General features: G+C 39.4%; 2 protein-coding genes across 2 annotated transcripts in view; one reads left to right on the top strand and one right to left on the bottom strand.

Moving 5' to 3' along the window:
* Positions 1-6696, bottom strand: part of LOC105279995 (uncharacterized protein C15orf61 homolog) — a 29513-nt gene extending 22817 nt beyond the window's left edge. Inside the window, exon 1 of the mRNA XM_026975123.1 lies at positions 68-6696. The gene's annotated coding sequence lies outside the window, so the exon portion shown is untranslated. The remainder of the gene's footprint in view (positions 1-67) is intronic.
* LOC105280000 (cadherin-99C) overlaps positions 1-27950 on the top strand; it is a 181596-nt gene that overhangs the window by 51797 nt on the left and 101849 nt on the right. The gene's annotated exons all lie outside the window — the stretch shown is intronic.

Here is a 27950-nt window from a genome sequence, read left to right as displayed (position 1 = left end):
ATAAAGGGGTAAACTAAATTTCCAATGCAATATTAAGAAATTAAGAAAACATACACAAAATACTTACTTTGACCGTGTGTTTATGGCATCGATGCAACAGACACAGAACCTCTCATGAAAGAGCTTCGAGCGCTACTGAGGTGAGAGGGACGTTCAAAAGACGTATAACCGTGGATAGATTCGTACATGAATGTTTTTTTTTAGTAATCGCGTTTGTTACATTTGTCCCGTGTTACTTTTATCCCTGGTCTCCCCTACAATTTTTTATAAATAAATAAGCAATTATATAGTTTTGCGAAATAAACGACAAATGTGGATCTTTTGCTCAAAATATATATTGAAAAAATATTACAAGTTGAGTTTTTTATATAAATAATATATATTGAGATAAATATAATACAAGAATTGTATAACAATGTAAAACATTTGGAATCTTTTATCTTGCTTCTGAAAGTGTGATAGGTCATTTCAATAGTATGTTTTCCCTAGATTAGGAATCTGAAAACAGAAATTCATTTTTTCAAATTTTTTCACTGATGGCGGCCATATTTGATCCGCCATATTGAATTTTTAAATCTGACTTCAGATTCGTAAGCAGCGATCAGAAAAACATAGAACTACATATTTTCACAAAAATCCACCGAGTCGTCTAATTGTGCCCCTGAAAGAGTTAAGTTTCCAGTCTGCGCTCGGAAACATCGACGCAACGCTTCTATATTAGTTGCAACGATTGACCACATGCACATTAATCACAAGTCGCACGAGTCTTGCGATTTGAGCTTCTACATTGCATTGACGATAAGTAGCTGTACTACTTTCGATCGTAAACTCCTCGCAAGCAGCAATCGCAAATTTTGGTCAAAGCCAGCAAGCAATCGCATGAACGCAAGTACTACTTCCGGTCGTAAACTTCTCGCAAGCAGTAGTCGCAAATTTTGGTCAAATCTGAATCTTGCGTCTCTGCGATTTGCAAGATCCGGAAATGGATCTTCATTTCATTCTGAATCACTCATTATTAAAATTTTCTAACCGATAACTAGCTGTCAGATTCATGAAATAAGTACAAAAATATAAATAGTATGAAATTATACCATATAGTTGCCATGATAGCAAAGCTCGACGCTCATTGGTTATTGCAAATCGCAAAGACGCAAATTTCAGATTTGACCAAAATTTGCAACTGTTGCTTGCGAGGAGTTTACGACCGGAAGTAGTACTGCTTGCGTTCATGCGATTGCTTGCTGGCTTTGACCAAAATTTGCGATTGCTGCTTGCAAGGAGTTTACAATCGGAAGTAGTGCAGCTTACGTTCATGCGATTGCTTGCTTGCGTCTAATGTAGAACGACCTTAAAGCGCCGATATTGCCGTTGGAACGGCGCATCATTCAGGATGCTTACGGTACTTATACATAACCAATACCTCGTTTCCACTGAGTATTCTGAATATTCTGGATGTGGTTTATTTCTCGTGTGCAATAAATATTAACACGCGGAAAATGGCCGGTGACAGAGGTATCATTGATGACGGCGCCGGTGCTCACCGGGGAAAGACGACTCCGGGCAGACGCAGAGATCGCGCGAAGACGCATCACCTTCAAATTGGATTACGTCGCCGTTGCCAATCCAACGCGAGAGAGGGACGCAGGAAACGCGCGTCTGCCGGCGGGCATCTGCGATTACATCGCGCTTAATCGACTAGAACGTCATAAAGGCAGCAGCTTTTCTCCACCGAGATTCATTATCAGGCGACGCGTCCGTGCATCTATCCGCGCGCGAAGACGGCTGAAATGTAATATATTTCGCGTCCGCGTACCGAAGTTGCAAAAACCGCCAATTCTTGATGATAAAATCGCATGGGACGACTTGCGATTGATGTCGGCGCTCTCGCGCGCCGATTCTTCATGTTGCTACGCGTCTTTTTGGGGAGACAATTACGCTAAAAGTTAAAAAAGAATCAAGTATTAATATTTTGACATTGATATAGCTACCAGCTTTTGATTTCTTCCTTTTCCAGAATGGCGGTATTTTCCATAGTTGCGGTACCCTGTATAATCACACATTTGACACTCTTGACGTAAATTGCTGCTCAGTCAGTGAGCTCTCGACGACGACGACGACGAGGAAGCACGGGCAAAATTTCTCACCGCAATAACCGTACGTCAAACCGTACGCGTGATTTTTTAATTCCACCTCACGGTGATGTCGAAACTCTTCTCGCGCTGTGATGCATACTAAATAAATAAATAATTTGCTACGCGCGGTAATTCAATCTCTCCGTTGCTTCCTCGTCGTCGCTCTTGAAACTACCGATACGACATTTATACGCACGCATGCTTACCTCACGCGTGTCGCACGCGACTCGCAGGCCACAGCTATGCGTGAATCGCGAAGGTGAATTATGCGTCGCCGTGGCACGATCAAGCACGGCGCACGCGCACATAGACACGTGCGTAGACGTGCGTGCGCTGGCTATTTCGATGCGCCGAGAGTCTACGATTTCCGCGAGATAAATGATGTAACGGCCGCTCGCGCGCGCGCGCCACGTGTTGTCGCGTCGCGTCGCATCTCGCAGTCGAGCATCCGTTCCTTCATTATGCACGAGCTGCGTACGTTCACGTGTAATCACGCGGATTTTTCGTAGTCGATAGCGGATGAACGCATACGATCATCTAACGGGATCCTGCATTGGGCGTTTATGCGCGTATCTGATCTGCTGCTTCACGCGCCGTTTATGTATGCGAATAATGTGAATAAAACGTAAAATGTCTTTGATAATTTGTATAACATATAGAGAAACGCTCGTGATCATTGAAAAATCAGGAGGAAGCGAGACGAAAGCCGGGACGTGAGCTTGCACCGGCATTTATCGAACGCCTCAGTGGATTCCGTTAAGGGGATCCTGGGTCGTCTGTTTCACCATGAACTTTCTTCCAATCAAACTTCTTTTTGGTTGCATAAAACAATAACCTTCCACAATTCTTTTCCACAATTACAGTACACATAAAAATGTTTGTCAATTACCTGGACAACGAAATGGAGGACCCACAAATAAAAAGCAAGCAATCGCTTTTTAACAAGGAAAATTAACTCAAAACCTTGCTCCGCTTAATCGCATTTTCCTCCTGACGGATCTGTGTTTTCTTTTTTTTTATGTATATTACAAATTTCGAAAATTACAGTTTTATTACCAACTTGTGGCTTGCCTCGTATGATAATATGCTTATAACATATAAGTGCAGTTTATACGTACAAAATGAGTAGCTATTAACAAAGAGACAGAGGGAAAGAATATAAGGAAGCTCTTAAAAGAGACTTCAGAAGTCTAGTAAAAACGATTGAAATAAAAATTTTGAGCATATGTGCATCTCTAAAATCATGGCCAAGAGTAAAACAGAGCACAAGATTAATTCCTTGATATCGTGCGAAAGGATTTTTCATTCTGCGCAACCAATGAAAAGATCTATTAAAAAAACTCATTTATTCCATCGGTAATACAGACGACTCCAGGATTTCCTTAAATGTACAAGATTCGTGCAGAAGAAACGTGTAAAAATATTTCTTCCATAGAAACAATGAACACGCGTTTACTCAGTAAATCTCACTGAACATTTCTCACGGTTTAGGACGACGTTGTTGTCGGCAACTTTCTCCTAAGGGTTCTTTATTTCCGCGCAAATTCGCTCGCCACATCACCCCGAACCCATTTATTACCAACAAACGACCATAAATTAGAATTTCGTTTCCTCGCGGTGATTTAACAGTTGCTCGATTCGAAATTGAGAGAGTGGCATTACCATAATCTGAATGCGCCTTCCGGCTGCACGAAGTAATTTGTCGAGAGGTCGACTCTGATTCCAATCGTTCTGACTGAATGCGACTAGGAAAGGATGATCTTTATCCCTTCCGAAACACTCTCAGCCTTGGTAATTTACAGTAAATTTCTTATCAGGTGTGTCAACCTCTTGCATATATTTCATTAGAATGAAATAAAATTAGAACGCGAAAAATCATTTTTTATAATTCAAAAATTCAAAATTCTTATTCCATGTTTCAACATTTCTCATTATTAAATTTATAACGTACTATAGCATCGCAAAATATTATAATATTTTTTCTAAAACTCTTCATTATTATCGAATAGAAACACAAAAAAAGTTATTATCAGGAATAGAATTCTTCGTAGCGCGCTGTCCTATAGTACCTTGAAAGGACTGAAGAAAGTCCTCTTCCGATAAGAGGAGAGAACAAAGTTGGCTAGATAGAAATTGCGCGTTTGCATAATGAAGTTTCTCGTCGAGAATCTAAATGGAGACTCGCGGACTCGCAGGTCTTTTTTTGTTGGCGTTTGCGGTGCCGATGCGGTCCGCGGTTGAAGCGGCATCCAATAAGAGAGGAACAGTAGGCAGATTCAGTTTCTGCGGCCTGTTGCTCCGATCCTTATTCTCCGCCGGTTTCTCTTTTTTTCGCGACGACGGCAGCAGCGGTGGGAGCGAGCGTTACCCTTCGGCTATGTACCGTTCCCCAAGTATTATCCTCCCCAGAAAAAGAACAGTGGCGAGTCGTGAGCTCTTTCTCTCACGGTTGTTCGCCAATCGGCAATCGCGCCGTTGCCTTCCGGTTCGACGAACGGAATTATCATTTTGCCGATATCGAGGGTCTATCGTCGTTGCGAGAGCGGGACTCGTCGGACGAATGATACCTCGTATTGCCTTCGTACTGGCGTGGGAGAGTCGTTTATGACATTTGCGTCGTGTTATTGAATCGACCGTTCATGCAGTTGAAATCGTGAAAGCATGAAACACGTTTAGAAAAAATCAATCGAAAACACTCAGACTCTTCGAGTGTATTCGATCTTGATTTTAATCTTTTTTTGGTTTTAAGCTTTTTATGCATCTTTTTTAATATATTGTCACTAGATTTGCGTGATCAATTTTGAGTTTGTTTTTTTAATTATGATTTTGATACTTTCATTGGGAACAATTACCGATGTAAATGTGCTCGAGAAATCTGCATTGACATCTGATAACAAGATACATGATTTCAAATGCAGAGTGCAATGCAGAGGAACGCGTGTCATGCATATTCCGAAGCGTGGAGTAGTTTTAGTCGACGTATGTTGCTATCCTGCTATCCTATTGACCCAGATTGATACGTATGCAGATATGATTGCGTTTGGTATATCGCGAGTGTCGATAACAGTGACAATTGTTTATTGTATAATGCAACTGGCGCAACTTCTGCACTAGAGGAACGCGTATTGATTCGTCCGTGCGTTGGACTTGAAAATAGTTTTATTGTAAATTTGTTTAAAATTGTAACTAATGCGGATATGCATATGAATATGGAGATGGTTTATTGAATCAGAATAGCCCTTGTTAGAGGCTATTCTGATGTTAAATGAAACACGCTTACTTGGAATAATTTAACAATGTTAGCTAACTCTAGCATTTCACGTGATGTGCGAAATATTCGCTGTGTGTTTCTCAACCTCTTGGTGTAAATGCGCGTGATTATGTAATTAAATCTGAATGGCATTTCGCCAGAAATGCCATTCTCTATTATCGTTCTCGAGGGATTAAACCTTTGTATAAAAAATTAACGTGTAATATATAATAGAATATTAACACGCGTTTAAACAAAGAGATTTATTACACACAGACAATTTCTACATTAATATACCTAAACAATTGACAGATGCAATCAAAACAAATTTGCTTAACAGCCAACAAATAAAAAAAAGTAACAATATGATAAATATAAGTACATAAATTGTGTGTAAAATAATTGTTTAAATATTAAAATAAAAAAAACAATAAATGATGTGTTCCAAGCGACTGCGTAACGATTCATATTACAAAGTCACCTGTGCATTCTCGAGGAATCGATGCTATTGCTTGGAAGCGGTAGGATTGCCGCGGGATTTCTTTTCGCTTTGTTCGGCTGGTCGAAAAAAGGAAGCTCACGAAATGTCGGTTATTCCGCGGCTAATAAAGACTGCAATCTTCCACGATAGCCTCGAGTTCTGACTGTCTTCCGTTGGCAGGGTGTATTACCGTGGAGAGCACTCTTGGACACCCACCGGCGAAATGCATACATCATGAGGGATGTATGACGCTCTAAAGAATGGGATGCATCTCTTATCTTGTCGAGAGATCATCGCCGTGTAATGCGTGGCTTTCATCTTTGGGCTTCAAATCGAGGATGAACGGCGCACGCCTTGCGAAAGAGTCGCGGGGACCTGCGTTACCTTCAACGTCGCGCGATGTAGGTGGTACGCCGAGTGACTCACGCCTCTGCGTATAGTTAAGGGTACTCCGAGACTTTTTTCCAAGTCTATATTTCTTATGGGCGATGTTGCGAGAAGATACATCAACGATCACGACTCCTAGTTATCGTAACAAAGAAAGCCAAGCATTGTCGATTCGAAACGATCGCGAAATCAAATAAAACGTTCCTCGCCAAGAGCAAGTATCTCCTCAGTACATTATTGTGCATCCGCAGTTACATCTCCTCCTTTTATACTTTATAGTTATTAGATATCTTTGAAGAAACAATTCTAAATTTCTAGAAGAAAGAGAAAGAAGATTTATAAAAACACGCATCGTGCGGAAGACATTTTAGGATTGATAGGATTTCCTGTGTGTTTTCCACACTGAGAAAAAATGTAATTGATCCAACGAAATGTTTTGTCACGGGCTGCCAACAAAATATATACTTATTTCGACAAACAAATATGTAGTTCTTAGATTACACATATGAGAATTATAATCCCACAATTATATATTTGATTCAATATATAACTTGTTGAAATAAGTATATATTTTGTTAGCAGCCCGTGACAAAACATTTCGTTGGATCAATTACATTTTTTTCTCAGTACATGTAAAAGAGGAAAGATATTACAAACAATAATGAGAATTATTGTTTACATAGATTTGCAAATCTATAAGAGATCTATAGATATGAATAGTAGAAGTGTGAACGGGGGAAGGGCGACGCTTTGCACCCTTTCCCCGCAAAAATCTAACCTAACCTAATTCAATCTGGAATTCCTTTCGCGTGGACAGCTGAAAATTCGTGCAAAATTATTAAACGGTTTTGGTCAATAACTTTTTAATAAACAACGAGCGACGGCTGAAACTTTTTGCAATTTAGTCAGAGCTATGTTCTTGACAATATATGCCAAGGACATTGAAATCAGTGAAGTCGCCTCTGATCTGAACATTTACCAAAGATATGTAAGCTCACGCATCATGTGGAAGACATTTAGTTCAGGATTGATGGGATTTACTATATGTTTTCTATGTAAAAAGGCATTGCACGATTGTGGAAAAGATCGATTGGTAGAGGAAGTCTGCATGCAGGAGCTGCGTGCGAGAGATGTCGTTGAAGGATCCTCCAGAAGGTTCCTTCGTCGTGAAAAGTCCGTCGAAGTTGCGGTCGCCGGTCCCATCCGCGCGATCTACAAACCGCGGCGAATCGGTAACCGCTTGCACGGCACACGATGCGAGGAATTTTACGACCACGAAAGCTCGTCGCGGCGCCGTGGAAGAGTGGCGCTCATCCGCGGTTTTCGAGGTCGATCCGCAGGGGGAGATCTGTGGTTCTCACTTTTGCGATCGGGATCGCCAAGCGTGACGCTCATTTTGCGAGAAGGGACCTACGTTGTACCGTACAAGTGTAACGTTGCAAAGGCACGATACGTAAAGATCTAGAAAAAATAGATTTCAAGATCATCAAACGATTTTCTGTCTTTAGAAACGCGCGAATTGTGAGACTTAGTGATCACAGAGTAAATCTCAGCGTGCTTTCAGAACCAAAGACAATGCTGTCGAAAATAACTGGACCCTCTATCGTATCGTATCACGACAATTGACAAATTTTATCTCATGTAATATTCTTTCACTATTTATCTATCAAGTTGATAGGCTTGATTATGACTTCTCGATTCGAGCCATTTTCTTGGTAGATTTCATTCTCATATAAAACGGAATATTACGTTTCATTCAGATACTTATATCCCTTGAGACTTACCGCAATCAGAGATATGAAAGAGTGTGTTTACGTGAAGGTTGAACTCCGCGCAGAGCCATCAGTACATTCTTTACGAGACTGTAATTATCGGTATGTAGTGAAAAGTGTGCCACAACAGTCGCGAATGAAAAAGAAATCGTTGAAAACATTATTTTACGCGTTCGAGCGCGACCAATTTACTCTGAGACCCAGAGAAAGGTGTGTCTCCGCTTTTGTTTAGTTATCAAGTGCTTTTCGCGTTATCTACCTTCAGCAAAACAATCGACCCCGTGAATCCATCCGGTATTGATTACTGCGATAATAATAGTTTCAGTATTTATAAAACTGAATTGAATCGATGGAAGTGGAAGTACTGGCTGCACTGGTTTTATTGCTCCAATGGAAACCGAAAGAACGATTCTTAGTGGCAACGCCAACTATGTTAATATTTTGGCAAACTTGAAGAATGCTGACACCAAAAATTCCTTTTGAGGGTTGAAAGTCCTAACAACATACTTTATTTTGATTGCAATTAAACTTCTTCAGCACGTCACATTTTGTAGCTATAATATGGTGAAGTTCATCAAAATAGCCCTTTTTGCAAACTTTAATTGTAAATGTCTTAAAATTGTGACGTGATGGAGCAATTTGGAAACCGAATTCGTGTTCAGTGTCCAAAAAATTATAAAAAACGACTAGTCTCGTTCCGGTGTTCGAAAAAAAGTCATTTTTTGTTGAACAGTATAATCTTCAAGAGAGCGAGCCAATGTTGGAGCAATGTTGTTCATCGAGAACAAAGTTCGATGTAATTTAGTTGCTGATAAATTTGCAGGTACGGAATAGATTTTATTTGCATGGAATTAGGATTTTATTCTTCCTCGTATACGACATCGCGCTAGATGCATGCTTCCGTTCGCCAGTTCCCGACGTTTCTCGCCAGCCGGGGAAGCCGTAGCTAAAATGAGAAAAACAAAGAGATTCAGCGCACGCAGCCACCGCGCGCAATCGTTGCTTTATGTTGGATCCAGCCGTGCCGTCGGATTCGCACAGGACGAACGAGGTCGTAAACTCGCAGTTATCCCGTGCTGTATCCTCGCCGATGACGAAAACGCTGCCCCGCCAAGAGATAGTCGGAAACGTAATTGCACTTAATCGCCGAGTTCACGATGCCCATGGGCGCACCATAAAAGCGACTTTGCGAGTATCCAGTTTCGCGATGCGGCTCGTTAAGGACAATACATGTTGGAAAATTTTGCAAAATTCTTAGCATTATTCTTTGCATCTTTCGAAACTGTGTCAGACGCCACTTGTAACAATTTATTCACCATTTAGATGAAATTATACAGTCACAGTTTGACAATAAAAATGAAAATGGAGCTAGTAGAATTAACATATTTGTTATAATTTCCCGTTAAATTCGATTTATATTATAAATATTTTATTGCAAACTGCTCCTGATTATGACATTGCGCGAACAATCCGTTATATTTGACGCGTACCGCAGCACCCTGCGTTCGTGATGGCGGCTTCGCCGTGCCGTATCATTACATTGGGTTTCATCATGATTCAAACGCAATACAGACGCGAATCCAGGTCAGACTCGCAATTTCGCGAGAATTGCGAGGGACAATACGACACGCGGATCCCCACGGTTGTCCGATTGGCACATGAAGAAGATGCGGGAACGCTGATTTAAAGTTGCTTGTCCAGACATAGTACGATTTTCTAACGTATCTGTTCCCCGCTTTCTGCTGTGGCATTCGAATTCTCTCTGATCTTAATTCGGGAAAGTGATTAGGCGATTACATTCGTTGCGATCATTAAGCAATTCTCTTAGTTTGTCTACATACTAGTCAAAAAATTTTTAACGTGAATTATGACACTGAGCCTTTTCAGAATCGATATCAGAGTATCATCTCTGGTGTAAACGTTTCATTTTTCAATTTTTTAATTAAAAATTAAAATATTGTCAACTAAGAAAATACCAATAAATTGTTAAAAAACTATTCTGAAAATCTATGAATAAGAAACAGATTTATTATGATGAATTTATTAAGAAATCGATTATATCAATGAAATTAATCAGGTATAAGTTTAGCAACAATTAATAGCTTTTTAACAATTTAATAATATTTTCTCAGTTGACGATATGTTAATTTTGTAATTAAAAAAATTGAAAAATTAAACATTTACACAATATCAACATTTTTTGCTTAATGCAAGCATGAAATTATCGGATTAAGTAATGATCGGTTGTACCATTCACCCGCGCACAATTTGTATTTCCACTGAACCAACTCCACATCGCGGTGAATGTTTCCACGATTGTACTCGTGCAGGACAGCGAGGTGCATATTGGGAGACACGTATCGCATAAACTGGTGCATATGTTTAGAACTGGTTTGCCGGCCACGTCGGCGCTCGACGGTGTCTTTAAAGAAAATGGAAAGGCGGATCGTGTGTTCGCGGTGTGAGACCATTTCCCGCTTCCCTTCACATGTACGCACCTACATGCGCCCGAGGAGATCGCGCGTCACGCGGCGTGACGAGACGACGACTTTATCGCACAAGACCAATCGTGTACTCGGTGGAACGCACTCGGGCGTATTGTTACTGAATATTTTTCAAAATATACTCATCCGGTAAAACATCACACGTTGCTCCGCAACGTAGCGAGACATTGCTGCCTTCTCTAACCTACCATGTCCGTACTCGTGGGATAATCCAAAATATCCGGTGGAACTGTCAGATAAAAATTATATGATTTTCGGTACGCAAGTGATGAAATCTAATGCGATCAAATAAAAATTTAACTTTACTGGTTAATCGTATGGAAAAATACCAAGTAGCATAAAATTCTTCAAAGATAAGAACATCAGGACTGGAAGGAATCTCCCATTTAGCTTTTGAGCAAAACATTTCTCGCCGTACATCTGTCGTATCCGAGGGACTAACTATGTGCCAGTTAAGCGCGCGAATAGGGTGAGTGCAAGATAAACACCTGGTTTAGTACACCACTGAAAACGCCACGAATCACGTTAGATATGATCAGCGATTGCGCATGGTAAATCATTTAACCCTTTCAAGGGCACAATTAGACAGCTCGGTGGATTTTTGTGAAAATATGTAGTTCTATGTTTTTCTGATCGCTGATTACGACTCTGAAGTCAAATTTGAAAAATTTAATAGGGCGGATTCAATATGGCCGTTGTTTTTTACTTTTCGAGCTCGTTTTTTTCAAAAACGTGACGTGATGGGACATTTCTGTTTTCAGATTCGTAATCTACGGAAAAAATACTATTGGAATGACCTATCACACTTTCAGAAGCAAGATAAAAGATTCCAAATGTTTTACATTGTTATATATACAGGGTGGGGCAATAACTATTACCACCTTAAATATCTTCTAATTTATAAGGTCTAGAGGAAAATTTATGTAATCAAAATTATACGGTACGAAGGGGGCTAACATATGGCGATAATAATTTTTGTCCTGGTGGAGGCGCTTCGGAGATATCAAGGTCACCTTCATATTTTTTAATAGGTTCGGTATGTTTTTTTCCATAATTTTATAGAGGAGCTTAAAACAAGTACGGAACTCATGACACAAAATTATTGAACAAGATTAAATGTAAATAAAAACGATAAAAAATACATTTTTATATTAAATGAAATTTACGTTTAAAAGATGTACGAAATGATGCTTTATTAGTATGTTTTGTCGGAATGTTTTGATTTTGACATTCCTCATAAATGAGGATCAACTTGTTCTTCAAACGGATACATCGATGAAAATAAATAGGATTTTAAATGTTCGACGCGAAGACTGAGTGCGATTAGGATATCGTTCAGCGTATAAATTTTGCGCTATCACTGAATTATTTTTGACATTCTCCATAAATGAGGATCATGTCAACTTGTTCTTCAAATGAATACATCTCGCACGATTAACTGATCTATCGATACTACTTTTCATGTTTATCTTATCCTGTGAACTTATTAAGATTGCCTTCAATGAGTGTTTGTTTTCATTGAAATAAGTTTACGTCACTATTTATTTTCATCGATGTATCCGTTTGAAGAACAAGTTGATCCTCATTTATGAGGAATGTCAAAATCAAAACATTCCGACAAAACATATTACTGATAAAGCGTCATTTCGTACATCTTTTAAACGTAAATTTCATTTAATATAAAAATGTATTTTTTATCGTTTTCATTTACATTTAATCTTGTTCAATAATTTTGTGTCATGAGTTCCGTGCTTGTTTTAAGCTCCTCTATAAAATTATGGAAAAAAAACATACCGAACCTATTAAAAAAAATGAAGTTGACCTTGATATCTTCAAAGCGCCTCCACCAGGACAAAAATTATTATCGCCATATGTTAGCCCCCTTCGTACCGTATAATTTTGATTACATAAATTTTCCTCTGGACCTTATAAATTCGAAGATATTTAAGGTGGTAATAGTTATTGCCTCACCCTGTATATTCTTGTATTATATTTATCGCAATATGTATTATTTATATGTATCATGATTTTGAAACTAATAAACTCAACTTGTAATATTTTTTCAACATATATTTTGAGCAAAAGGTCCACATTTCTCGCTTATTTCGCAAAAATATATAATTGTTTATTTATTTATAACAAATTGAACCTACGAAAAAATTTGCAAAAATTATATATGATAGTAGGAGGTTTCAAGTATAGTCAGTAATTTTGTTAGCTTCCCATCTTCATTTGTGTCGTCAGGAACGAATTAAAATGAAAAGAAACGCAATTTTCTCAACTTTATTTGTTCATAATAATTGCTAATTATTATAATAAATAAAAATATTAATCAAACTTGAAGGACAAGTATTTAGAAGTCAGAAGAATAAAAAGGTACAATTATTACGGCCAAATTGTAAGAGCAATAATAATAAAACTGCTGCAATGTAAGTGGTATATACATGTATCAGTGAAGGGTTAAGCAACTTTTAGATGAGCAAGATATAAAGAGTTTTAATAGAATATTACACGTGAAATATAAATGCATTCGAAGTATGTGACGAAAAGCGTAACATGTGCGTTCAGTTTATAAAAGTAGAGTTCGTTCAATCGCTATTTTTCTTTTTTTCTATTTCTTTTTCTATTTTTTTCTATTTCCAAACGTAATAATTCTATAAATAACGCAGATAAATAAGCGACCAACACTGGCAACTTTATTGATGGAAAGAACGCACAACGTTTCGACCCCAATTTGGGTCCTTATCAAGTGCAACAATAGTTAATTTTCTGTAAAAACATTAAACAATTAGAATATCTACGACTCGTCTATTTATTGTAATTAGTTATTTTTCAGCCAGTAAGTGTCATTTGTATAATTTTTTCTCTGCGTTATTTGATTCTAATTGTTTAATGTTTTTACAGAAAATTAACTATTGTTGCACTTGATAAGGACCCAAATTGGGGTCGAAACGTTGTGCGTTCTTTCCATCAATAAAGTTGCCAGTGTTGGTCGCTTATTTATCTGCATTATTTATTAATAATTTTCTGGCGTCACAAAGTGATTTTTCTGTAATAATTCTATATTGAATCTACACTATGGTGTATCCAGAATTATATGATGTCACGTGTCTCTCAATATTTTCCAGATTACAAACCGCAAATGTTGCTCTCCATTGCTCTACTTTATACTACCATTCAAAATTTGCCGGCACGATTCGCAGGCTGTTTCCAAGCCCGCGGCTAATAAGCGGCGCTCTCCTTTTCGTGAATTATGTTCTTGGTAGAAGCCGGCGAATTCCAACTCGGAGCAGCTTGCGTGGAAGACAACCCTGTAAAAGGGGGTCTCTCATTAGCCGAGCTCGCTCGGGTATCGAGCGAATCCGGTTCCCGCGACATGAGATGCGCGCTACGAATCGGTAGGTACCTAACGCTTATCGATAGACAGACACACGCACACGTATGCACGGTTACACGTGCTGGTAAACCGGAGTATCAGCCTCATTTACCGAGCGCACGCATAAGCGTCGCGAATCCGCAAGTGCAAGCGCTCGTCCACAATGGACGCGGAACGCAACTAATGCAAGTCGCAGAAGCGAACGCTCGCGGCCGTGAACGGAATCGTCTATGCAAATCACGTTCGTTCTAGCCCGCGAGTCAGTTGATCTCAACTTCCAGTGCCCACGATCCTACGCTCGCGATAGTTGATCGGAAAACCGCAATTATGATGTGTTTCGACGATCCGCGCTGCCTTATGGTGAGGTCCATGTTCAGATAACAATTACAGTCCGATATGTATCCGGAGCCTGCGAGTCAGTTACAAAAAGCAGAGTAGGAGAATCTGATACATTTTTTGACGCTGAAAACGAATCTGGCCGCAGAATTTCTCCAGCACGTCAGGATTTTGAGTAATTTGTATGGTCCAAAAATGGCTATTTCAGCCAATCATGAATTTGTTATGGGAGAACCAAATTGTTTGAAACATTTCTGCCAATGGCATCGTATAGTACTTTACCTTTCAAATCCATTTTCGATTGCCATCGGGCGATTTTTTTTCGCTTCGAGATATACAAGTATGAAGTTAGAAGGTTGGTCATGGTCAACGCCGCTCTGAAGAGCCTCGTGTATTATTCCAACGCGTCCTGCTGTATTTTGAAGTGTCCAGCTTGCACCAGCCAAATAATGTACCAGGGCAAGAATAATTAGCCACACCGCTCACGTATATACACCTTCAACTCGCAATAGATCCTCACACGTGCCTAGTATTTCGCCGAACTATGACTAATGGTGTTTCATCAACGGTCTTTTTTAATTTGATTTACGAGCATTGGTGGCTGAACCATATTACGGATGAAAGAACGAAGCAGGCAACGTGACGCGATTCGAATTAGCGAGCCTGAATTTGGTCAGTCGCCCGAAGGAGAGAGAAGAAGAGGGAGAGAGGGAGAGGGAGAGTTCGACTAGGCGAAAGGTGTAAAGTGATCTTAACGATCTTACAACGTGCAACAGCTTCGTGATGCTGCGCGAGAGCGTCTTCCTCGACTCGGCGCTCTCAGCGAAGAGCGCGCGCGCAAAGAACGATGGCGCACAATAGACATGTTCGCGCGCATTCGCGCGTCCGCTTGCACACGCTCGAACGTGACATAGGGCGATTGTGGTCGTTAATAAATGCGCAGCTGGTGCGCCCGCTTTCGTCTTCCTTCTCCGTTGCTACCACTTTCGTGGGCTATGTGTATCGCGTGTAAGAGTACCTATCTTAGTACCTGGCAGGTACTCTCGCGCGTACGCGCGCGCGCGGCGGATAACCGCGTGGCGTAAGCCACGCCGGCACTGGTACCCGCGTCATTAGCGTGCCCAGCCACGGCAGATATCCGGTGTGTAACGATTGGCGGGAACCATAAATCGATCATTTAATTGCACTCCCGCGGGGAAGAGCAGTTTGCTGGCCCGCGGTCGCCTTCGTTCTCGGCCGCCGACCGTTATACGCACTTCACCCACGGCAAAGATCGATGGCAGCGGGACGATTGACTTGAATGGACCACGGCGAGGTGCGCCGTTAAATCAAGAGGGAGATCAGCCGATCTGATCCGTCGGCCGCGCCGCGAGGACGCGGAAGTCGGCGATGATGAGCGTTCGCTGCTGATTATCGCCTCCAATCTGCCCCGTGACGGCGCAACTCCGGCGCGATAAGCCGGAACGGAAGCGATAAATGCTGACCCGATTGTCCGCGTCAAGTGTCGATTAATTTTTGCACGGCTGGGCTCGAAAACTGAACGTAATTTCGCGTTTCAGAGAGACTATTCATGAAGAATCGCTGCGATCTTGGTCAATATTAGTCAACGGCTATTGAACAATTACGAGAACAATGATCTCTAACGTGTCTCCCGAGACGGAATATACCTCGCAGCGGTCCTTGCGGAGGTGGTGCGTGATATAGCGGTCTCATCCTCGAATGATCCGTCAGAATTAGACACGCTGACGTACACCGAACGAATTGATTTCCGCCTGTGCGCGAGCTGCAGGTTGCTCAGGTTGCAAGGTGCCGTCGTAATGCTATCGTAATTGCAGCGTTTTCCCTTGTATATTACAGCTAATTCCTAAGCTGTTGGATGGTCACGTACATGCTTCACAAGTAGTCGATATCGAGTTAAATCAATTACGCAGAGATTTCCGGATACCACTCTTTCCCCAGCGAGTTCCATAAATATATAATAATTGTAAGTGGATTTTGTTAGGATCCAAAGAATTCCAAACATAATTTTGTCTCGATGTCCAACATTAACTAAATAATTCGCGATTCGTGATTTGTGATTTGTAGAGATTCATTAGACATTCGGGAAAATTCGTTATTCGTCAGTGGTAATAATAGCAATAATAATAATAATAATAATAATAATGATTATTTTCGTGATTTTATATGCGATTTTCAAATATTTCACTGTGAGGGCATCGAGATGCACCGTTCCTTGTATGCGGGAATAATTACACGGCTCGCATGCGAATAAATATTTCCCATCACCGCCGCGGCCGAGTTTGCGATCTCCGAATGATTATCGACGTGATTGCCGCGCGCGTACTACACGAATAACTGCTGCGCGCGATTACTCCCTTCTTGCTCTTCCTCTAGAATTTATTCAGAACTATATGCGGCGGATTAGCCGCTGAAGGAACTATATTGATCCCTGAAAATGTACGTTTGAAATATTCTAGCGAATCGCATGTGAATTAAGCCGATAATCTCGCAGGTTCATCAATGCGTTACAAAATCGACGTACAAAATATCTTAAGTTTTATCATAGTTTCTGTTCTGGAGATACAATTAGTCCTCAAATAATCTTCTAATTTACGTTAAATATATTTTGATAATTGAATTGGAAATTAATTCTCTATTAAAATCCACCTGGGATTTCAACGGATAACATTGAGTCACTTATTTGTTCAAAGAGAAAATTCATGAGCATCCTGTATCCTGTATCCGATGCGCATTATGCATGTTCCCCAACGTTCACACGCGTGTTCGCGCGTTTGGTCAACCGGTCGGTGGGGTGTGCACGAACGCACACATAAGCGCACGCTATCCGCCGATTTAGAAACGTCGGCTTTTGCTGCCAAACGCATTCAAATATAGCACAAACAAAGTAAAAATGCGAGAACGTGCACAACATTTATTTTACGATACATTTTTCAGACATGAGATATAGAAAAAAAGACAAAGACGATATTGATTAAGCTACAAATAATTTTGATAATTTTAATAAAGCGAGCAGACAGTAGCTGGAAAGTGAATCGAATTTCATATCTAAACTCACTTTCTGAGCTGCTTCAGCTTGGCCTGCTAATTCCGCTGATTGTTGGCAAGCAACTACTGTCCAGTTACTGGACTCTCCTCGGGACGCAAATTTGTCACTTTAATCCGATTCACTATCCAATCTGGTTCGCCCACTGTTACTACACTAACAACCGTGCAAATCTTTGCTACGCGCGCGCCGGTATTCATTCCTCCATGCGGAGTGCGCAGACACAACAGCATGCGAAAAAATCCGCAAACTAGTTCTCCCCGTGCAGCGAAGGCGGTATTGAGTCTCTATGGGAAAGACGTCCATGGGCCTCGTACTCTTGCGTGACTCGTGCGCACACGAAGCACACCGTCGCATTCCAGTACTGCAAAAAATTAAAGATTAGTGTTATCTATTTGATGGTAATTAATCGAAGTATTAATTCTGAAATACTTAAGAAAACAGCTGTTACACATACCCTGTTACATATATTTGACATGGCGAACATTTTACTATTAATTACACAGTTCAACAAAACAAAAAACACCAGAGCGAGACTAGTCGTTTCTTATAGTTTTTTGGACACGAATCCAGTTTCCAAATTGCTTCATCACGTCACAATTTTGAGAAATTTACAATTGAAGTTTGCAAAAAGGGCTATTTTGATGAACTTCATCATATTATAGCTACAAAATGTGACGTGCTGGAGAAGTTTAATTGCAATAAAAAAAATAAAGTATGTTATTAGAACTTTCAGCCCCGAATTATTCTCATATATTCCACATTTAATCATGAATATCTTATGAACCATGACCAATACCAAAAATTCCTTTTGAGGATTGTAAGTCCTAACAACACACTTTACTTTGATTGCAATTAAATTTTTCCAGCATGTCACATTTTGTAGCTATAATATGATAAAATTCGTTAAAATAGCCCTTTTTTGCAACTTTAATTGCAAATTTCTCAAAATTGTGACGTGGTGGAGTAATTTGGAAACCGGATTCGTGTTCAGTGTCCAAAAAATTATAAAAAGCGACTAGTCTCATTCCGGTATCCGAAAAAAGTCATTTTTTGTTGAACAGTGTTATTACTTTATACATATATGTATAGTTGTCGATTAGATCAGTTAATCATGCGTGGCGGTACTTTCAACATTTTTTAAGACGCGAAATATCACGTTCAATAAATCCAGTGTTTTTTACCGTTTCTTGAAAGTCCTTCCTCGGACACGATAAGTACAATTGTGTCGAATCCGATGTGTCTACGTAACGCGTGTAGTGGAACGTCTTCTTGATAATACACCACGTGGTTTGCGAGATGCACATGCGGATCTCTGAACTCTACTCGCGCAATTTTGTGAACGATAGAATGCTAGACATCCGACTTTCGTCCCCAAGTGTATCACCCGATTGAAACACGTTCAAGTGAATTCCCGAAGGAGTACCTAATCTCGATCGTCCCAAGGCGAGGGTATAGCCGTTCGTTGTTTCTGCACCACGCTCCAAATTGTTAGTTAGACGATAGCGACCGGACAATCCCGTATATTTATTTCGATCATTGAAGCAGCGATCGACGAGGCAGAAGGGACCCGCGATCATCCCGATCCTGTTCTCGGATATTGGCTATTTCGAACGCCAGAAGGAGAGAAAGACGAGCTGCCGGGTTTATCATACGGAAGGATCACGCGTAGACGACATCGCCGTCGTCCGTAGCATTTTATGAATCGTAATGTTCCATTTTCTCAGGCAGAACGAACGGACTCGAATATCGTCCATGAAATTGATGTGCAAGCCTTGATGCGTCGCTACAACGTCTTATTTTCCTCCGCGGAGAAGATGCAACTGTAATTTCTCAAGTCTAAATGGCAGCAGATTCCTTTCAAAATTTTCTCATGGTTAAATAGATTTACTCAATATTTTGGATCCAATGTCACATTAAACACGTGACGTTACGTCGAATCATGGATATGTATAAATATACATCTATTTTACAACAAATTTTTTGTTATTTCTCTGTTAATTTCGAAGCACGGTCAGAGCATATGTAATTATTTGCATATGTTTTGCTTTACGCTCCAGTAATAATATGCAAATTTATATGAATAAGATCGCATACTTTGGTACCAAAATAATTCGCTTAGAAAACTGTACATTGCAATAATGATACCTTTTCAAATTTATTGGAATAATATGGATGCAATGTAAACAAGCAAGATATTTGATGGGAACGTTTCGCAATTATTGGATCCTGGCGATCTCGCCATGTCGTTTATATCTCTCATAACGATTGAAGATATCAGACGCTATCTTTCACACGATTTCGTTCTTTTCCCTTATTCACATCGACATCGATTACACAGGTCTACAAAAATTAACACTTTTTTATAAACAAAGATCGAAATAGGCGATGCCAATGGTATTTGGTGTGCTAAAAACGAATTCGTTGTCTAAATGTTTCTAGCACGTCAGGATTTTGAGATATTCCTACAAGTGCGAAAAAGGCCATTTTTGATCATATTTGAGTTTATGTAACACAAGCAGCTAAGTTTTTTCCTTAATACCATATTTGGCATCGTTCAGTACTAGTCTTTACCTTTCAATTCCATTTTGAATCATTGCAAAGCGATTTTTTTCTCCGAGATGTAGCACATTAAATTTAAGTTGGCCGGATCGTCAACCTATCTTGCCTTAAAAGGGCGAATCTTACCCCAATTTGTCTTAAGTGACCGTATCACCAATTTTTATGGAAATTAAACTTTCAATTTCCAGTCTGCCATATTGGGTCCGCCATTTTGAATTTCGAGAAGCTGACATCGCATTTATAATCAGTGACCCAAAACACTCTTAGATGCTAAATTTCATAAAAATGCGGTCCGTAAAAAACATTCGTGCATGAAAGGATTAAACAAAAAAATTTATCGGAAAGTTAGACGACGGATGTGCTTTTAGCATATCAAAAACCTTTGGGATCATCTATTTTGATGCTTGGTCATAAAAGTTATTGACCTGTGTTATTATTTACAATTGCGAATTGCGCGCTCGTTTTATATCATCGCATAGTTAGGGGCCTGTATGTTAATTCCAATTAATGTCTTACGCAACGAACTCGTGATGTCAAGGCGGCATCATCGGATAGTGTGTAGAATCATCGTACTCGCGCACGAACGCGTACGCGGCGAACATTAGTCCTCGAGTGGTTGGAAAAAAAGCAGAATTATGAACACGCGATATTGATTCGGGCTCGGGAATTGCAATTCGCTTCTTTCTCGCAAAGCGCAGCTTCGCAAAGTGCTTTATCTCGCCTAACTTAGCCGTTTGTCAAAGGGGATTGCATCGTATCTCGTGCGGCTACAATTAGACGCCCTTCACTGCCACTCTCCTCTCCTCTCCTCTCTCTCTTTCTCTTTCTCTTTCTCTTTCTTCCTTCTATTTTTTGTGGGAATTTTTTTGGTACTTGCACATTCTCGATAGCTCGATAAACGTTCGCGTGTATGCGCGCACGAACATCTATGCAGCATAATGTAATTGCCAGTCCCAGACGGGGCACGCACGAAGATCTATGCGGCAGTGTGAACGCACAGTTTCACACAATCGTGCCTTACTCGCGACCTACCCACTATTCGGCTGACCGGCTGATCTCGACTTTTCACCAGCATGCTCGGTAATGCGCTCGGTACTTCGTCAACGGCCCGTTAAACTCGTTCGCTATTAATTGCTACTTTGTTAAACGCTGACAAGCGTCAGCCGCGCTATACAATAAACTTAAATTGAGGCGTAGTGTTGAAAGGTTTGCGCCACATTCTGATAGGCAGACGTAGCCAAGAGAATATTCACAATAGATGTAATGTTGATAGGTCGTTAATAATGTAATAAATTAATATAAATGAAGAAAACAATAAATTATTTTTTGATAAACACTGTTCATACCGCAGGCTTTGTTTCTAACGACTAATTTTGCTTTAAAAAAATAATAATTGGAAGCTAGACTGCGATCGACATCATCGCTTTGTGATTTATCGAACGTGGCGTTAACGGTTTGCTTCAATCTCTATATTAAGTTTTCAAACACGAAGTGCCTTACAACGATGCTTCCAACTCAAGCTCATAAGTCGTAGCGTTAATGATTCGTGACGTCATAAGCTGCGGTAATTCTTAACGGAAAACGTACGACGTCGGGAAGTCAATGAGGAGAGAAATATCCGAGCGAAACGTCGCGTACAGGATGCGGATTTGCATTTATGGGGCGCATCGAACATTGACAACTCTCCGACTTTGTCGAAGCGCGATTTTCCTCGGACACTCCTTTCGTCGTTTCTGTTCGCGTGCCATAATTTATCGCGCATCCAAGACATGGAATAGGCATACGAAGGCAGTAGCTCGTAGCTTCCCCGTTATTAATCAAGATGCATCGAACGGCTCTTGATGCGGCTTGCATCGCGTTTCCAGGCTTTGATAAGTTATTGCATTCAATGCAAATCCCGTCCCAGCGCGCGATCGCGAGAATTTCAGGAAAGCTGCCTTCCCTCTCGCCGGTCTCGTTTCACCGGTTCTGTCGATTCCCCGCGTTGTTGGTAGCTGCAAAAAACCGCGAGTGATCGATTCTGCGGGAACCGACGACACAAGTACGCGAATGAGAACTGTAAATGCGTTGTCCAAGACCCGCGTTTTCACCGCATGTTCAGTGTACACGCACTTGTCTGTTTTCGTGTTGGAATTTGGTGTGTCTGTATATAGGAACGTGATCTACGGGGATCTATGTAAAAATTTATGAAATGTTTAGATTACAATACAAATGAAAATTTCAGACAACCTCCATTATGTGTTTGAAAGTTCAAGCCTCGCATGTACCATTTAATACAAAGAGCAAATATGTAAAAAATGTTGCTTGTAAAAATAACAGAAAGACGAAAGAGAATATTAAATAATAATTTATAAAAATAATAAAATCATTTTACCTGATTTGTTATCAATTATTATAATTAGGAGTACTTATATGTATGCTTTTCTAAAAACTATTATATTTTATTAGGTGTGCAAATTAATTCGGGTTTTTGAAAAAAATGAGCCTTTATTTATTAATACTCTTTTTCGAGAGTGGATTCATCAGCTGTTCGATAGATAAAGAAAAATGTTAAGAATTAATGGCGAAGATATATTTGAAAGATTGACACGTTTATTATTTCTTGTGATAATTGTTCAATTTCTTCAACAAAGGCCAATTAATTGCACACCTCATAATGGCACTCGGGAGCTCAAGTGTCGGCGAGGACACTCGAACACTGGAAATGTTACAGTACTCAGGACTTTCAAAACATGCGCTTTGCAACAGATTGACGAGACATTGTCGGATCATTCACCCGTGAAATCGTTACTTTTCTAGAGCCACGAGGAGCATCAAAAAGTGCAGCTACCGAGCGCGATATTTCCAACGCGCGGAGAGAGGCTATCATGCACGTGCACAGACTCGCTCGCACGTGCACTGCAAGAATCGCAGCGCCTGTTGCACCTGCAATTTCGTCCGGCTTCGCCCTTCGCCCCCTTCGCGATTTCACAGTTTTATATCGTAAATCAGCGCGTACATCCGCATCCTGCCGCCAGGTTCATTTCGGGGTCCCCTCCGAGTATACGGTGCGTAGCACCGTCCGGCATCGGGCGTGCACCTACCTCCCCGTGTGCAAAGCGAGGTACGACGTTAGAGAGCCACAGGCTGTAAACGTGCCTTTCTACTCGCGGGCGATGCATTAACCTTTTATTGCGGCTATATTTACGCCTAGAGTTGGGCCTCGGGCATCTGCGCGCCCCGAGGAAAGCTTGAGCTATGCGGCCCCTCCCTTCGTATTCGTTGCATTCGGTTTTCAACAGTAAATCTTTATGTTAAGGTAATCTTATAGTAAACTTCGTGCATCGATAATGAGAAAGCGCGTTATAATGATATAAGTAAATAATATAAGTAAGAGCTAACTGGACATTTGTCGAATAAGTTTGCTTTCGGTTATTATAGACAACTAAATAGAATTTATAAGGTCCAGAGGAAAATTTATGTAATCAAAATTATACGGTACGAAGGGGGCTAACATATGGCGATAATAATTTTTGTCCTGGTGGAGGCGCTTCGGAGATATCAAGGTCACCTTAATTGTTTTTAATGGGTTCGGTATGTTTTTTTTCCATAATTTGATAGAGGAGCTTAAAACAAGTTCAGACTTCATGACACAAAATTATTGAACAAGATTAAATGTAAAAGGAAACGATAAAAAATACGTTTTTTATATTAAATGAAACTTTATGTTATTTTATTATGTGACGTTTTATCTCTTATTTTATTATTAATGTTTATAAAAGGTGTTCGAAATGATGGCCATTACTATCAATACAACACTAGATTCTTCTGATCACTGATGGTTTGCTCTTCTAATAACGTCGAGAGTTATTGACGCACAGGCTTCAATGATCCGTTGTCGCATGATTTGAGGTGTAGTTGGTTCTTCTTTGTAGACCATGTCCTTTAGGGTTTCCCATAAAAAGAAATCCAGTGGTGTCAAGTCTGGTGAACGAGCTGGCCATCCTACAGGACCTCCACGTCCAATCCAGCGATTTGCAAATTTTTCATTGAGTTTATTTCTCGCAACCAATGAAAAATAAGCAGGGCATCCATCATGCTGGTACCACATTGTTCGTCGTATGATTAAAGGCAGGTCTTCTAATAAATGACCCAAGTTATGCTCTAGAAAATTGGCGTAGTTGTTGCCAATTAGATGTTCGTCGATAAAATGAGGACCAATAATTTTGTTATCTATGATACCGCACCATACATTCAAAGACCATTGTCTCTGATGGTGTTCAATCTGCCGCAGCCAATGAGGATTTTCCACTGCCCAGAAATGCATGTTATGTAAATTAACATTCCCGTGATTAGTAAATGTTGCCTCATCAGTAAATAACACTGTACCAAAAAATGAGTCATTGATTCGAATCTGTTGTTGAGCCCATTTGCAAAATGCAATACGATTTACAAAGTCCATTCCATGCAATGCTTGGTGAAGGCTGAGGTGATATGGATGGAATTTGTGACGATGCAAGATGCGGAGTACGCTCCTCTGATTAATACCAGATTCTCGTTCAATTTGTCATGAACTAATGTGAGAATTTTGAACTACCATTATGAGAACTCTAATTTCATTCCCTTCATTAGTTATTCGCTTTTCACGCTCACTTTTACGTGTATTTAAGCTTCCGGTTTGTCTAAGTTTATCACACATTTTTAAATGTTCGACGCGAAGACTGAGTGCGATTAGGATATTGTTCAGCATATAAATTTTGCGCTATCACTGAATTATTTTTGACATTCTCCATAAATGAGGATCATGTCAACTTGTTCTTCAAATGAATACATCTCGCACGATTAACTGATCTATCGATACTACTTTTCATGTTTATCTTATCCTGTGAACTTATTAAGATTGCCTTCAATGAGTGTTTGTTTTCATTGAAATAAGTTTACGTCACTATTTATTTTCATCGATGTATCCGTTTGAAGAACAAGTTGATCCTCATTTATGAGGAATGTCAAAATCAAAACATTCCGACAAAACATATTACTGATAAAGCGTCATTTCGTACATCTTTTAAACGTAAATTTCATTTAATATAAAAATGTATTTTTTATCGTTTTCATTTACATTTAATCTTGTTCAATAATTTTGTGTCATGAGTTCCGTGCTTGTTTTAAGCTCCTCTATAAAATTATGGAAAAAAAACATACCGAACCTATTAAAAAAAATGAAGTTGACCTTGATATCTTCAAAGCGCCTCCACCAGGACAAAAATTATTATCGCCATATGTTAGCCCCCTTCGTACCGTATAATTTTGATTACATAAATTTTCCTCTGGACCTTATAAATTCGAAGATATTTAAGGCGGTAATAGTTATTGCCTCACCCTGTATATAAGTTGCGACTATGAATATCAGTCTATGTAATTTATTTTCGAAAGTTATAAATTTAATTTCAAGAGACACGGTAGCGTCGCGACGCCAAGTACATAAAAATAAAAAATAAGGCTCCGAACAATGAGAATCACTGCATAAACATCGAGCGTTACAACGTTTAGTGCATAGACGTCGAGCGCTACCGTATAGCTTATCTGGAATTCATATCATTTGACAGGTCACATAAACTTATGATTAAAATATTTCAGGAACTAAAGCCGTTATCAAAAATCTAACGGCACTTTTATTTTATAATATGGGTGCAAGCTTTCGATTGCGACCAATTTGATCAAGATTGATGCAGTTAGTCTTGAGATATTGTAATCGTATATTATAATTGTGACGTTTCATTTTCCTTTTCCATGCAATTCAGGTTCAGACTCACGTACATATGTTCGCACATACACATGCAAAGCGATTTTGTCCGTCAAACTGCCGTTCACACATGCATGATGTAATTTATTATAAATTAAAACTGATTTTAATACTTTTGGATAATGTTTTATTTTAAGATAAATATATAAATCGCAAAAACTATAAAAAATTTAAATTTACTTGTTTAAATGAAATCATCGTGATAGCGTCGCAATGACAAGTAAATAATTCTTCTAATTTTGAACGATATATTATGACAATTTAAGATATAATTTGGAACATTTTATACTCATAGAACGAAACCGAGGAAGAAAGAGAGGGAGTGAGAAAGAAAAGTTTAAATTGTCACAATTTATATTTGACAATTAGAAGAATTAAGGAGATTTGCACGATTAGATAAATCTTTATTATCCAACAGTTTTATGTTGGATGAGATCTCACAGCAGAAATAAAATGGCATATTATTTCGGTAATACAAAAATACATAAAAACATTAAAAATTAATGAAATATAAAAATTTTTACGAAAAGTAATGAGATCCCTCTAAAAAAACATTACAAAGGTAAAAAATACGCCAAGTACATTAAAAAGCAAAACTAAATATGATGAAATTCATAGTTAACTAGCCAAGTACCTAGAAGCAATTCAGTTTGAGGATTTGTAATTTGAAATAATACTTGGCGTGCCCGGGTCGCATTAAAACGTACGTCTTACCTATAATTTGTATAAACTCTATGTGTAAAGTATTTGTATTGAGTGAGTAATGAAAAGGGATATTTATAATCACTCCGCTAATGTGCAAAACTGTAAACGTATTTGTTTTAATACCAAATACAAAGATTTACGAGTCATTAGTGAAAATACTCAAGGCAGTACAAATTTAGAAGAATGCATGTCCAATGCGACCCGGACACGCCAAGTATTATTTCAAATTAAAAATCCTCAAACTGAATTGCTTCTAGGTACTTGGCTAGTTAACTATGAATTTCATCATATTTAGTTTTGCTTTTTAATGTACTTGGCGTATTTTTTTTACCTTTGTAAGGTTTTTTTAGAGGGATTGTAAAAATTGTGATTTTATATTTCATCTCACTTTTAATTATTTCATTAAATTATTTTATAATTAATATAACATTATTTCGAAAATACATAAATTATCCAAAAAATGTGTCCTTTTTCCTATATATTTTATCTTATGGCGTATTATATGTTTTAATTTTTGTTATAATATTCTATCATAAATTAGAATTCACAAAATTATAATATTTTGCACGCGAAAGATTTTGAATTTGCTATCGTTTGCTGATGCAAATAGATTTAATGATTAGTTTGTTGCTCCATAGCTAATTAACATGCTAGTTTTAAATAATCACAGTTTCATGTATTTATCTTCAATAATGCGCCTGTTATCGCATATTGTAATTTTATATATATTTATATTATTTTATGTAAATCCAGCACGCGGCCGTGACGTAGCTGCGAAAAAGCCAGTGTCGTGAGAAGTAATTTTCCGTACGCACGATGTTTGTCTGGGCCGCATGAACGAAGACTGCCACGTCCCAGATGGCAATGTGACACGATTATTACTCGTATCGCGACTCGTCCTGTCTGCGATACCGTAAGCTAAATGGCCAACGTAATATAAGCCAGCATCAGCGGAATGCTTCGAACGCAACCTGCGGGCCACGTTGGCGCTAATTAGTAATGCGCTTTTTAATTTATTAGTAATAAAGTTCTGTCCAGTATGCCATCTTCTGCTCAGTGAGCAAGGAGATTCTCTCTGGAAGGAGAGGCATAGTGCCTTAATGTCTTGGGAGACTTAAAATGATATCGGGGCTAGCGACTCCTATAATTACCGGAGTTAAAAACAATTTTACGTTCCAACTGGAAGTTGTTTAATGGCTAATTTCTATCGAATAAACGTACGTACGTGGTACTTCCTGTTAATTACTGCAAAGTTCGAGAAACAAGTTGTACTTTTCAGCAACAAACTCCGTTAGTCGCACACATGTCCCTGTCTAAAAAGCAGAAAATGCTGTGCTGCCCGTTCAAGGCTAGCCAGCTCGTATTTGCATTGTGTTTTAGAAGCCGCGTCCGTGTATTTATCGTACGGCCTGCTCACATCTCGTCCAATGGAACGGAATGTCTCCCAACTTTTGCCTGTGTGTGCATTCTCGATGCAGAAATGCGTCGAGTTTCCTAGACGAGACCTGTTCGCTCTCTGATTCTCTCGCTGATGTAGCAATAGCGCGCTTTCATCAAGGCGTTCCAAAGTTCTCTCGTCGACGTTTGTTGTTGCTGTTA

The sequence above is a fragment of the Ooceraea biroi genome, chromosome 14 (assembly GCF_003672135.1).
Source record: "Ooceraea biroi isolate clonal line C1 chromosome 14, Obir_v5.4, whole genome shotgun sequence".
Classification (NCBI taxonomy): domain Eukaryota; kingdom Metazoa; phylum Arthropoda; class Insecta; order Hymenoptera; family Formicidae; genus Ooceraea; species Ooceraea biroi.
Note: the sequence above shows the minus strand (reverse complement) of the source record. Positions and strands in the feature narration are given on the sequence as shown.